Source organism: Ixodes scapularis, unplaced genomic scaffold (genome assembly GCF_016920785.2).
Source record: "Ixodes scapularis isolate PalLabHiFi unplaced genomic scaffold, ASM1692078v2 PGA_scaffold2__306_contigs__length_199485367, whole genome shotgun sequence".
NCBI lineage: Eukaryota > Metazoa > Arthropoda > Arachnida > Ixodida > Ixodidae > Ixodes > Ixodes scapularis.
The window spans coordinates 126,080,836-126,095,266 of record NW_024609857.1 but is presented as its reverse complement, the minus strand read 5'-3'; the positions used below and the strand labels follow the sequence as shown (position 1 = coordinate 126,095,266).

Here is a 14,431-nt window from a genome sequence, read left to right as displayed (position 1 = left end):
GTCTCTATCAAACTACCCCTCACCAGCGAATTTAGGTCGGCTCACCAAGAATGAAGAGGTGAAAGAGAAACTACTCTTTCCATGAACCAAAATGGCAACCATATGGGCAGCTTGGCGTTACTTTTCCAGGATCCAGTGACATTGTCCTGGTGAATTACGAAGCATCGTTGAAGCAACAAGCGTATTGCAAGTCCTAAATTCAGCATGACGCGGCGCACCCGGAAAACAACTTAAATATCAAGCATATGTTTTCCTTGCAGATGCACGGGAAACCAAGCACGCGACAGGCTACCCCTAGCCGCATATCACAGTCATCTGCTGGCGCCGCTTGCAGCCAAAGCTCGGAGAGGATTTTGTATGGCTTGTTCAATCGCGCGGCGTTCACACCTATATATCTCTACTATGCCCCGGACTCATGAGCATAGAGGCAACGAAGCGCATGCCCTCATAATAAAGGTGGCTCGGTCGAAAATGTTCAAACGCCACCCAAGGTGGTGCTCACGCTTTCGTCAGCCTTGTATCGTGTGACTCATGCTGGTCGTGATGTGTGCATGTATGTACTGTAGAACTGCCTCCACCAAACAGGTGTCATAAACCCCTACACTTTCGAGGCATTTATTGCCAACCGAAGAAGTCAACCCTTCTCAGAAATAAAACTAAGGGTCCTTTCTTGGATCAAAATATTCTCATACTATCCGTAGTTCGAGCAAGGGGGTTAAATTTACCTATACAGACAATAAGTAGCGCCACCGCTTTACGTCATTTCGTAAATAAGACGGCGCTGCCATGTACCCGTCCACCTTCTGAAGCGACTGACTTTCGTCAAAATACCTGCCCGTTCTTCTCAGGTAGTTGATGTATCCGACATCACGCTTCGCGGCGAAGTCTCCCCAGCGTACACCGTCGTCCCTCTGAGCGGATATCAGTTTGACCTGGATTCCGGCTGCATCGAAGCACCATGAGCAATGCCATCCCGCGTACGCCCGAGGTGTCCCCGAGATTGTCCAGGGGGACCAGACAGTCCCCGTGTCACCGGTAGTCGCGTTCATTATTCGAAACCTCTTATCTCTTACAAGGAGGGAGTCGTTGTGGAACACTTCTCGAAGGTATCCCACGGTGCAGATACCGCCCACATTCACCGGTTGCTGGTTCTCCCAGAAGAATCCGTAGAGGAACCATCGAAGGTCAAAAGAGATGGGCTCTCCGAATCCATCGTGGTACTTGAGGAACAGCATTACCTCTCTGCTCGGAACCTCGTCCGCGTCTAAGATCATGAACAGGTCGTCGTCGCTCAGCTTTGAAAACTTGTGGCGACCTTTCTTCCAGATGGAGCTGCGGAGGTAGTTCTCTTGGGCGAAAGGATCTTCGTTTGCGACGAAATTGGTGCTGACCTCCTCCAGCCTGATAATCTTGTGCCGGTGGCGAGACAGAAAGCCGGCGGAGAGCTTCGATTTGAGGTGAAGTGGCTTGGGATCGCCGAAGTATGTGAAGTTGGCCTCGCAGACCAAGAAGTAGTCCACGGCATCGTGAAGTACGTTCACTCGAATTTCAAGCAGGTCCAGTTCGTGGTTGAAGACGAGGGAGTTGATGATTGTTCGAGGTCTGGAACGACGTTTGATGTATCCTTAACGGTACCAGGTTTGGAAACCATAACTGTCCCATACGGCCTGTGGCACGGAACAACCTTCCCCTGTCCACCCTTTCAAGCAAACGCAAGATTCCTTGCTCGCCAAAAGGTCTGTTCCATACGGAAAGCACGCACTGACGAGTTTGTTTTTAGAGCGCAGCTCTTAGGGGCCCGTTCCCGGCTTGAGCGGCGTCGCCGTTGGCGTCGCCGTCGGCGTCGCCGTCGGCGTCGGCGTAACCAAGGTCATCCCAAGGTCACGTGGCCCCCCAAGGTCATCCCAAGGTCACGTGACCCCCAAGGTCACGTGACACCCAAAGTCACGTGACCCCTCTGAAGTCACGTGACCCTCCGAGGTCACGTGACCCCCCCGAAGTCACGTGACCCCCCAGTCACGTGACACCCCCAGGTCACGTGACCCCCGCCGAGGTCACGTGACCTCCCCGATGACGTCGTCACTGATGACGTCAAACGGCATCCGCATCGTCATCGTCATCATCACTGATGACGTCATCAGTGATGATGACGATGACGATGCGGATGCCGGTGAGGTCATCAGTGACGTCACTGATGACGTCATCAGCGATGATGACGATGACGATGCGGATGCCGGTGACGTCATCAGTGACGATGACGTCATCGGGGAGGTCACGTGACCTCGGCGGGGGTCACGTGACCCTGGGGTGGTCACGTGACCTGGGGGTGTCACGTGACTTCGGGGTGGGGCATCCGCATCGTCATCGTCATCATCACAGATGACGTCATCAGTGACGTCACTGATGACGTCACCGACATCCGCATCGTCATCGTCATCATCGCTGATGACGTCATCGGAGTCCGCATCGTCATCGTCACTGATGACGTCATCAGTGACGTCACTGATGACATCATCGGCATCGTCACGTGACCCGCCAAGGTCACGTGACCCCCCCCCCAGGTCACTTCACCCACCCAGTACCCTTCCCTCCTCCTCCTCAAGAGCTGCGCTCTAATTCGGTGTTACAGGGAGTTGTAAACGGCTTTCACTTTTTTCTCGATATAGATGGTGATGACTCACTCGGAATCGAACTTTTGTTGCATCTTCTTCCAGGCGTGACACGTACTGTATGCTGAGGACTTCTTCCAAGTTTTATACTTAAGAACACATGGTAACATAAAAAAGGCACCACTATAACAAGAATGGCAATACACACGCGATATGCTTTAGAACCGATACGTGGAAACATCGCTTCCATACAACTGTCTAAACATCCGCCGCAGAGAAACACCTGTGTCTTGAAAGTGAAGGCATATTGCAAAACACGGTCTCTTCTCCCTAACTAACAATGACTGTTCGGCCTCTGACTGTAAATCCCACTTTAGAATTTCCGCCTTCGCAAGTCTATTCTTTCTCTCTCTATCTTTATAAGAAAGTGTCTAAAGGTCATAACATGTTCTGTCCAATCTGACAGTTTTTTCTTCTTTTTTTTATATAAAATATTTTATTTTGTGGCTCTGACTAAAGGGGTTAAAAAGGGTTTCTACATTATTGTGTGCCCGGTGCTCATTGTAAGTAATTTGTAACGGCAATCTATTACATTTGAGGCTCGGTAATTCGTAATTGTAATCGATTGAATTTTATAAGTGACGGGCACAGGTCTCGCCTGCTTTCCGGAACGCGACGGTAATTTTTTTTATTTCTTCAGAAAGCGCGCTTTGAGAAAAACACTACCGCGACAGCGTCTGGATTCTTTCTGTGCATGCGCTTACTCTATATTGACACGGATGGCAAGTGACGAGGCGGCGAATGACCGAGTAAACTGAACGTCTAATGGGGTGAACGTGTGCCCAAAAATTAAAGGGAAAGGAAAGATAACAGCAGAGCGTCGCGGGCGTTGAAGGCGGCGAAGCAGCAAGATCGAACGCTGAGGCGAAACTGACTCGACAAGGTCGCGGGCGGCCTCTTATCTAGAGTGCGTCACTGTCTCGAAGATTCGGCGAAAGCGACTCGAGCGGGTCGATGTCGAGCTCTGAGGATGAGGTTGTCTCGTGTTGCGACGAAGGGGAGTCTTCAGAGATTGCGGCGACTGCGGCTGTGTCTTGGAGCTCCTCGATGTGTCCCAGGGTGGTACCTTTTGTAAGGTGCTGAGGCTCTTGTCGGGAGTTCGTTACAAGGACAGCAGTGCGTCCACCTTGGAGCTCCGTAACACCTCTGGCGACACCGATCCCTCTGCCTAGGAGCAGTTGAACATTACCCTCCAGCAGGGCTTCTCCACAGATTGCCGTTTCGGTTACGACGGGCACCAGCACACTCGAGCGCGGTGGCGAGTTGACGTGCTCGGACAGTACACGCACTGCGGCTGGGGCGGCCGACGTTGTTTCCTGATCCCCAGACAGTACACGCGGGGCTGGCGGTGCTCGTCGGACCATTTCAGCGTAGCTTACGGCTGGCTCCTGCTTTGCTGCTGCGGTGACGGCAACCTCGGGATGGAAGGCTCGGTGAACTTCCTCTCGGACGGCGTCGGGGAGTGAGAGTGAGGCAGGGCGATCTGCAGCAGGTAGGATCTTCCAGAGCTCTTCCCGGACGATATCCCGGACGATCTCCCGAAGGCTGTCGACACTAATGGTGCTCAGGTCTAGACGGGTAGCTGCGACGGTTGGAAGAGTAGGCGCGCCGGGGAGTCGGTGGTAGTGGCTTGCACGGGCCGTCCGTGCGCGCTCGATGTTCGTGACTTCACTAACAAAGGCATCGACGGTCGTCGGGGAATCGCGAACCAGGCCTCCGAAAATTTCCGCCTCGACGCCTCACATGAGGATTCGAAGTTTCTTTTCCTCGGCGGCCTCCGGGTCGGCTCGGGCACTTAGACGCAGGACGTCCTCAACAAAGCTGATCAGGCTTTCGTTGGGGCCCTGCACCCTTCTTTGAAGCAGGTCCTCTGCTCGCAGGCGACGATGGTGGTTAATGAACGTTCGCTTAAGTTCGGCGACGCAGGACTCCCATGGGGAGGCTTCGTGGTTTCCAAACCAGTGCCTCGCAGTGCCTTCAAGCGAGAAGTAAAGGTTGTGGAGGCACTGCTTAGTCGTCCATCCGTTGTGGAGGGCTACACGTTCGTAGTGTCGCAGCCAGTCTTCGATGTCCACGTGGACCTTCCCGTGGGGAGGCGTCGGAGTCCGGGGTGCGACGGGCAGGACGACGACGGGCGGGGTATTGCTACACTCCTTGAGCAACGATATCAGCCTGCAGGAAACCAAACCAATTGAACGCTACTGCCATCGCAGGGTTTGAAAATGCGACTCGTGAAACCAAGTTCCTCGTTCTTTCTTATCCCGACTTGAATATCATGGCAACTCTTATGGTTCTCAAAGAAATGTTTACAGAAAAACCTTTTTATGGCTCGATGGTGCTTGTCGACGTGACAAAACAAGTTCAGAACCACCAGATTAGAGTCCTGTACAGAAATAGGACTGCAGAGCCCGTTGTGTTTCCATTAAACGGCTGCGGATCGCCATGCAGTGTTACAAAATTTATCAGATTGATTCGAGCAAAATACCCTACACCATTTACGGCAGAAGATTGCGGACTACCAAAGAACTATATATACTGTTTTGTAGACGCACGTTTGGATGAGCAAATAGAACTGGAAATATGGGATTTGTGAGTAATTATAGAAGTACACATCGCGCTTGTGGATCTTGCATGTCTTTTCGTTGGAGTTGCCTTGTGTTTAGTATGGTTAAAACATATCTTCCAAGAAGAGTACAAAAATGACAAGAAAATTGTATGTTCAGAAATGAATCCAGCACAAGATTTTAGAAAACAAACACGTGGCGTTTTATTCTACAACAAGCACAAATATGCCCCAACAAAAAATATCTGTAATGTACGTGCAGTACCGCATTTTGAAAATAGCATGAAACGATAACTTAATTTTCAGATTTTGATGCGATTTTCGGTTGGCTTTCAGGACATGTGCTCTAGCCCCAATTGGAATAAATTGTGGAATAGCAAAATAGCGATACGCCGTTAAGATGCGTATAACTCCTGTTAAGACGCGTTGTTGTTTATTTACAGGCCGTTACTAATAAGGTCAAACAAAGAAGCGATGGAAGATTTTCCATTCCTCATAGTCTGAAAACGTTATTGTGAAGCATCGAACTTAGTGGGGCAATTAAACAACCATTCTTAACCAAATGATTATCCTTGCTAATAACATTTTTTGTGGGAAAAGTACTTAGCGTAAGCGCTTCGAAAGCAACCCAGTATTTCAAAACACAAGCAATTTTGACCTCTTCCCGCTTGAAAAACCAGTCGTCTTAGAAATATAATTACAAATGCGCTATTCTAGAAAAAAACAAAATGCAGAAAAAAATGAGGCTGAGTGAACGACTGATTTCTAAAGATCAATTTCAATTCGGTCATCTGTTTCGCTGGTTATGACCTTCACGATATTTAGAAAAAACACTGTGGTGATAACGAGCTAAATTATCTGACACATAATATTATCTTGAAATGACTGTTTGTAACTGCAGTAGGTTATTAGGAACTAGCATTTTTTTAGTTGGGTGTTAATTATATTTTCTTGAAATATCTATTAACTGCTTCATTTAGCACGTGAAGGCGAGTAATATTTGATATTTTATCCTATGCTCTTCTTGGGCTTTCTACCTCTATGGTGGTTTGGGCAAACCAAGCGACTAAAGTAAAGTTGCAAATGTTTTAGCGCATCGCATTTTATTCGCAAAAAACGCAAAAACACCTTTATCTACCGTGGCATCCCGTGATGTCAAAATGGTGAGTGCTAGAGATGGGTGGTCACATCTCAAAGAGGACCTACGTGATAGGCTAGAGCCGTCAAAATGTATTTAAAAGTAAAATAAAATATTCCATACCACCAATCGCTTTCCATTTTTTTAAGTAGCTTTTTGTATAATAGCCCCGTCAAAAAGAAGTATAAAATTTCTAAAGTGCGTAGTCGAGTCGCAAAGAACGAGCGGCTCATTGCTGAGGGAACGAAAAGATTACGAGAGGCGATAAATGATGGATCGAGCTAGAATATGGGATCGTTTCTTTTTTCCGCTGGGCCACGCATAGGCTCACCCGCTTAAACACAACGAGGCCCAACTTCGAACTTTACTAACTCCCGTAGCCGACAGCGGAGAAGGTCAGGCAAGCATGCTTATCAGCGAGCCGACAAGGGGCCTGCGGCTTCTGAGAGGACGTCATGAACCCAACCCGCAGCCGATTGGACAGTCGCGTCACCCCTGCCACTGGCAGCTGAGGCGTCATGGAGATAACACCTGTAACTTGTTTTTGTAATCTTATTTTGCGTATAACTCCCAACATATTGCGAACTTCATTGAAAGAAAAAATCATTGTTACAACTTACTTGAACCTAGTAGCACAAAGTGAACTCCAGGGCTCCTTTGAAGGAGAGATGCGTTAAAAAATATTTGAAAAATTAATGTTATTCAAGTTGCGATCTCAACTGTTTTTATGAAAACACAAGATGAGCAGTTTAAGGGACGACTATTTTAAAGTTGCATGTAAGATTAGCCACACTCCCGAACAACAATTTTATAAATTTCTACAGAATCGCTAGTACCTAGAAAAATTGATTTCACTTGATTTGTTTAGGTACAAAAATTACAGCTAAAATGAAAAAAATAATTAGATTTTTTTAAAGAAATGTTTATAAAATTACCTTGGTTAGGGGCTTGCCAAATTCACACACGCTGAACACACATTTGTGTAGTAATGAATTGTTGCGGTAGAATTTTAAAAGCTGTCACTGAGTAACAATGGGTACAAGACATGTAGTGATCATTATTTATCCCAATCGAAGAAACGGTTACTACACATTCCCAGCACTAGTGTTGCCTGCAGAGCATTAAATGTCGAGGCAGATTGCAGAGAGCGCTTTCGGACGGTGGAAAAAATCAACACAAAATTCTTCATTCCTCCGCCCATTGGGTGCTGCATGAGCCACCATATTGGCATAAGAACCGAGTCACCGTATTTGCAATTCGAAAGAAGTGAAGTACGCTCATGTACCGCTTTGATCAGAGCTCTAGGTACTTGTGCTTCCGTTCGCATATAGATTTGAGCACGGGCAAAAATTTGTGACAGAACTTCTAGTTCACATCTCTGGCCCTACGATGCGTATTCATTGTTAACTTTTAGGCCGTGTGCAAATTGCCGCCAAAGCGGAATATGTGCCGAATAAAAAAATAAAGAAACGACAAAACTGCAAAATATAAAAGGATGATATAATGAGTTTCTGGCGGTTGCAACATAGGGATAACTTTGTTATTCTCCTTTACCATTTTATGGCGATACTGCGATCAAAGAAAAAACATTGGAACTTCTAAAGTATTTCTCAGAGATCATCGCACGCATTTCTACAGTACGATATTCTACAGTACGATACTCTAAGGTACCTTCAGATATAACAGTGTTGCCAGTGAGTATGATCATAAAATATATGATATTATTAGTTGGCGGTTCTGTTCAAGATGTATCCAAGGATGGATTGTCAGCTCATGTGTTCCAATCCTATACTTGTTTACAAATTGATATATATAAACTTTCCGCCTGGTGCAATGTTGTCGCAAATAAAAAGAGCAGATTAATTCAGAGCGAAAAATAAACGATTAATAAGATGAACTTGCACCTACAAACTGGAAGATGCCATGAGTCTTGCGTTGACGACGGAATGTGACTGACCCGAGGCTACGCGGTACCGCTACTTTCATACACATGACACGTTCAGGAATGCTCCAAACAAAAGAAACTAAAGGACAGCCGTGAATGAGCAGAGATTTCTTAGAACAAGATTAAAAAATAGCGCACAAAAAGATGAGAACAGGGACAGGAACTGAACACAGAACGCAAACAAGGGCTATTCTTTTTACCATATTCAAATAGTACCAACTCGCCCAGCCTATCGCCTTAGTATAGTTAGTTTCTTAGACGAGTACAGAAATAATAAAATAAGGATCCGCAACGAGCGGGATTCGAACTGGCCCTTTGCTTTGCACTACAGCCACATACGTTGCCAACTCTGCCACGCACGCGGCTTTTTTTAGAGCGCAGCTCTTAGGGGCCCGTTCCCGGCTTGAGCGGCGTCGCCGTCGCCGTCGCCGTCGCCGTCGCCGTCGGCGTAACCAAGGTCCTCCCAAGGTCACGTGACCCCCAAGGTCACGTGACCCCTCCAGGTCACGTGACCCCTCCCAAGGTCATCTCAAGGTCACGTGACCCCACGTGACTCCCAAGGTCACGTGACCCCTCGAGGTCACGTGACCCCTCCCAAGGTCATCTCAAGGTCACGTGACCCCAAGACCCCACGTGACCCTTTGAAGGTCACGTGACCCCCAAGTCACGTGACCCCTCTGAGGTCACGTGACCCCCGAGGTCACGTGGTCTCCTCCCCAAGGTCACGTGACCCCTCCCAAGGTCATCTCAAGGTCACGTGACCCCAAGGTGACCCCCACGTGACCCCCAGGTCACGTGACCCCTCTGAGGTCACGTGACCCCTCTGAGGTCACTTGACCCCCCGAGGTCACGTGACCCCCTCCCCGAAGTCACGTGACACCCCCCCCCCCCCCCCGAGGTCACGTGACCGCCCCCCCGGAGCATATTAAAGAATGAGGGGAGGAGGAGGGGTCTACCCTCCCCTCAGTACCCTTCACTCCTCCTCCTCAAGAGCTGCGCTCCAATTCGGCGTTACAGGGATTTGCAAACGGCTTTCACTTTTTTTTTTTTATTTAGACGATTACACAAGTAAGTGACACACAATAGCTAGGGAACACTAAAAGACACCAGCCATCTTGGCTAATGTCAAACATCCTACAAATCTTTGAGGGTAGACAACATCTCAAAAAGTGGCAGCCAGCCAGTTCTAGGCTGCTGCTCTTTATAAAATTCCTGCATATATGTGCTCAACAAATTACGTACGCACGGGGACACATCTATATCCGCGTGGCGCACAGCCATGCAGCACACTATCTGCTGTGCAGGATAATGTCGTCAAGAACGTTATTTTTTCCTTCTACCGCCCAAAAACGTGCGCCATGGGGCGTTAATGGGAAGTATTTTTTGAGAGTCACTTGCAGGACGTTTCATAAGAAGACCGCCTCCCAACATTCTAGGAAAGCCTAATCAAACGTTTCCTGCCTTTTGCAGAGTATGCAGTTGTCAGACCATGCTACTGGGATACCTTTTTCAACTAACCAGGCTCTAACTAAAACTGTGTAAACATGCAACTTAAACAAAAAAAATATATATATATTTACTTGACTCGCTTTAAAATATTTCGCCCTGGGCCTGCACTGTACAGAGAACTATTCGGAGGAATTGGAAAAAAACAAATAAATGAAATCCTTCGTTTGCCGCTTGCTCGACACACAAGGCAAGTATTTCTATGAGAAACGCGTGACTAAAAACCACTAAGGAGAAACAACGTCTTTTATATATTCGCGTACACAAGCACCTACGTCCTCGCTCGTCGAAACTATAAAAACAAAACGTGCACCTCGCAATCTCATTTAAATAATTGTTTTGTAAAAATTTGCCTGAGACACTTGAGACCGCTTACATGTGGGAATGCGAAAGCATTATACTCCCTTTGGTGAAATGTTTTGATTGATATTTTTGACACGCATTAAAGTTCTTCGTGCTGATTTGGTTTGTGTGTTTCCGAATACGTTGGCCACAGACCGGAAACATTCGGACTGTGTTGCTGCAGAACGATGAATTTTATTTCAAGCTATGCGATTATCTATGTCTAATGGTAGGTCTCTCGTTATTATGTCATTTTCTATTGCGACAGTATTTTCGTCATCAGAGGAATATATGTCTGGCCTGTAATCTTCGTGTCGTAACGGTTGCGGTGGTGTTGGCGGTAGTGGGATAAAGCCGATAGAGAGGACCAGTGCCTTGTGGTCGGTAAAGTACGTTGAAAAGCATTTCAGGTCTTTCACAGCGTTTTTTGTAGTAATGTAGACAGTTGGGCGAGTTGGTATAGAGTGAACATTTTTTCACACACTACAGCGCACAATTGCAAACAACACTCACTCCTTACACACGAAAAATAAAGCAAAATTCAAACAAACCGCGCTGACATTTGTTTGCAATTGTGCGCTGTAGTGTGTGTAAAAATGAGCAACCAACTCGCCCAAGCTGCTACGTTAACAATAGTGAACATAGTTACAATTGCGTACAGGGAGAGAGAAGCGGAACACTGGCAAAATGGACAATTGGGCGAATTGGTAAGAGTTCATAATTACTTACAGCGCGACTGGGACAAGGACAGACAGAGGAGAAAACACAAGACAAGCGCTGAACTAGCAACTGATTCTATTGAAAAGAAAAGACATGTGATGCAGCTGCTGCTCGTGCAGGCATGCCCCTCCGTGGCCCTGGCGCTTCTTCTTTCACTGAATACGAAACCGGCCAAGTTATCCGAGATCCAAAAAGCCGATCTCGCTCTTCATCAAAGTCACTGTGGGCTGGCTCACACACAAGGATCCGGTTTGTGCTGTGTGGTACGTCTCCATCGTAACACAAACCTGATCCTTGTGTGTGAGCCAGCCCACAGTGACTTTGATGAAGAGCGAGATCGGCTTTTTGGATCTCGGATAATTTGGCCGGTTTCGTATTGAGTGAAAGAAGAAGCGCCAGGGCCACGGAGGGGCATGCCTGCACGAGCAGCAGCAGCATCACATGTCTTTTCTTTTCAATAGAATCAGTTGCTAGTTCAGCGCTTGTCTTGTGTTTTCTCCTCCGTCTGCCCTTGTCCCAGTCGCGCTGTAAGTAATTATGAAGCGGAAGACGTTGACGACGCGCACTCAAAACTTATGTATTGACGATAAAAGAAAAGAAAGAAGAACAGAACGCGGAATTAGCTCGATCGTTGACCACACAAGTACGAGAGACCACAGGCTCAAGGGCCCGCAAGTTTGAGGGGGACTAATAAAGTTACCCACACGCAAAATAATTTAAAAAGGCATTTCCTCTTTTGTTAATGAGAGGCGGAAAGCATCCGTCGTCCATGCTTAGGATAATGGAAGCTTCAAAAATCTCTCTGGTGTGTCTTCCCCAGTACTTGCATATCATCTTGGTTTTTGCTAAGGGTGGCATACAAATACAGGGTTTTCAGTGCTGGAATAGATGGCCCCCCATTGTTGTATTTAGGGAGAGATTGTGCTCTCGTAGCCGGTCATTTACACACCGTCCGGTCTGCCGAAGATAGCTTCTACCACAAGAAAAGGGGATACTATGTAATACACTAAGGGAGAGGGACACATAAGGGTGGGTGTGATTACTGTAGGAAAGATGTTTTTTTTTATTTTACCTTAGTATCGACGTTTTGACAAATTTGATTCATTTTATGGGGGTCTGCCGTCACCAAAGGAACGTCGCACCGTCTAGCAACCTTTTAAAATGGTGAGAAGTTCTCTGCAAATACGGGACGACAGCATTTCTTTTTTTCCAACAGTGAGCTCAGGTTTCTGAGCTCCTTTCACTCTCTTGACCATTGCTCCCACCACCTCAGTCAGCACCTGCATTGGAAAACCCGAGGATGCCAGTCTCTCAATTCGAGCTTCGAAACTACAGTTGAGGGTATGAAAAGAAGGCTTATTTAAGGAGCATATATGAAATGTCAAAATTTAACTAGAGCCATAAAAGCTCTCTCAGTTATTATTCACAACTTTGGCTTCCTTCTTACTTCAAAAATAGATAAATTTCATGTCTTATTTTTTTAAATAAATTGTTATACACCTGTGGTTCACTTTGTAGCTTTTTGTTAAGAGAAACATATAAATAAAAAAAATCCTTCAACAAAAAAACAATTTACGAGGTTCGGTAAATAAAACAGCCATGTAATAATATCTGCCCAAAATATTTCTCTAACAGTTCCACTATTTCTCTAGAAATTGTACTTTGCATGTACAAAAACAATGCTTTCGAAAAAAACGCAATTGGAAGTTTGGCTACTCATCCACAGTTCTAAAACGCGCTTGGTGCATAGTCGTCAGCGTCAATCCCTTTGCACTGCCTTGTGAAGCCTCTCCAGAGACTCGCCTACGATTTCCTTCCTTTCTTGCTTTCCGCAAAGGTCAGAAGGTTTGCTTTTGGGATTCGGATGTTTTTTATCCAATTCAGGGACGCGTGACGAAACACGGCTTGTCTTAGACCAAGGGCATCGAGCACTTTTTTTTCCTTGCTTTTTTGCCATTGTTGCAGAACGCAACTGCGTCGTAGACAGCAGCCTTTGGGACGCTCCAACAAATGTGGTTTTTGCACACCTACACCAGATCAAGTTGTTTAGCGACTCAACATTTGGGTGCGTCCATGATATATCCATGAAACGCCAAAATGGATCGAATAGTTTGTTTTGTCAATGTTACACACACGGAAAAAGAAGTTGTGCTGCTTTTTTTACGTTTTGAGAGCGAAAAGAGCGATTCAAACTATGTCTGGGCAAAGTCGCGAGATTTTGAAGGGCAGATAGGTGTAATAGGCAAAATTTTTAAATGACCTCTAGCACTCATTTCGCAATGCTCTTTAGAGGACAGGTTCTACAAGAACCCTGCTATATTTCTAGATAAAATTTAAAAAAAATTTTTTTTATTCAATTATGCTTAGTTTAGACGCAACCGACACTGCGAGCTAATGGGACCCATCAGCAGCTTTAAAAGTGCATGACACTGGACCTTTTCTTTTTACGATCTCCTCGGCGATGGTAGAACACGTACAGAAACATGACGAGCGACATGATGGCGTTCTTTGACGTTGCCTGATTGGTTCCACCAGCTCGAGGGGTCAGCTTCGTCTGGACGTAAAGGTGTAACGAAATATAGACAATAGTGCAGCGTTCGTGGTTTCGAGATGCGTGTATGCGACACTACTAAAGCGGAGGAGTGTTTTATAATATTTGACCAATATGAAAAGTATGTTCAAACTGACCGATTTCTTATTTTTGTGATTTTTACTGTTTTTATGCAGGGCATGACGGACCAAATGGCGCGCAATATAAAGACGCTAGCAGCGAGTTTTTTTAATAATATGGTCGAACGCGGTGTGTTAGAAGAGGTACTTTGCGCGTCAAGTGGACGAGGTGTACAGTGCACGCATTTTCAAGGTACAAGCCACGCGGTCTTGAATAGAGCGTACGTTTTTCTCAACCTTGTCAGAGGGTTCAAGCAGTATAAAATTAATCACGTGCCCTTTAGGTGATCATACTCTTGTATAATTTACGCTTTATTTCTTTAAAGAAACGCCGAAGATCTTTCTTTGAGATTTAGGGAAGTTTAAAGCATAGCTTCTAAATGAATAACATTTTGAAAACAGAGATTGCCGACATCCTGAATATTTGGCAACGGCTAATAGGGAAGAGTGCGGAATTAAATGGATATTGTTTAAACAGGAATCTAGGACGATAGCTCTTCAACGCTGCAGTTTTTTAAGGTACAAAAAAAAGAAGAAGAGAACGGCTTAAACGTACTACTTCGAAAGCTGATGAATGAGGAAAGCACTTCTCCCGATTAGTTTTCTGACAAAAGATTCAGTGTAAACAAACGCCTTGAGGTTCTTGATACTGGGAGTAGTTGTCGCTCAAAAGACACCCACGATAAGGGTGATTGGGGCACAGAAGAATACGCAACTAAGAAAGAAGTCAGTGAGATCGTGTATTAGGGGGTACTGTCGCGCGATAAAGGAATCATAGAACACGCTTTCGTAGGATAGTATAAAAGAACATTTCAGTTACCATGCGCCCAAAAAAGATGGCTCCCAGACATTTATTTGCCTTTATTGCCGAGATTTGT

The 14,431-nt window shown here is 46.1% G+C and overlaps 1 pseudogene; it reads right to left on the bottom strand.

The window, feature by feature from the left end:
* Window positions 1-725: 725 nt before the first annotated feature.
* LOC120849866 lies at window positions 726-2,960 on the bottom strand (annotated as a pseudogene).
* Between the last annotated feature and the right edge of the window lie 11,471 nt (window positions 2,961-14,431).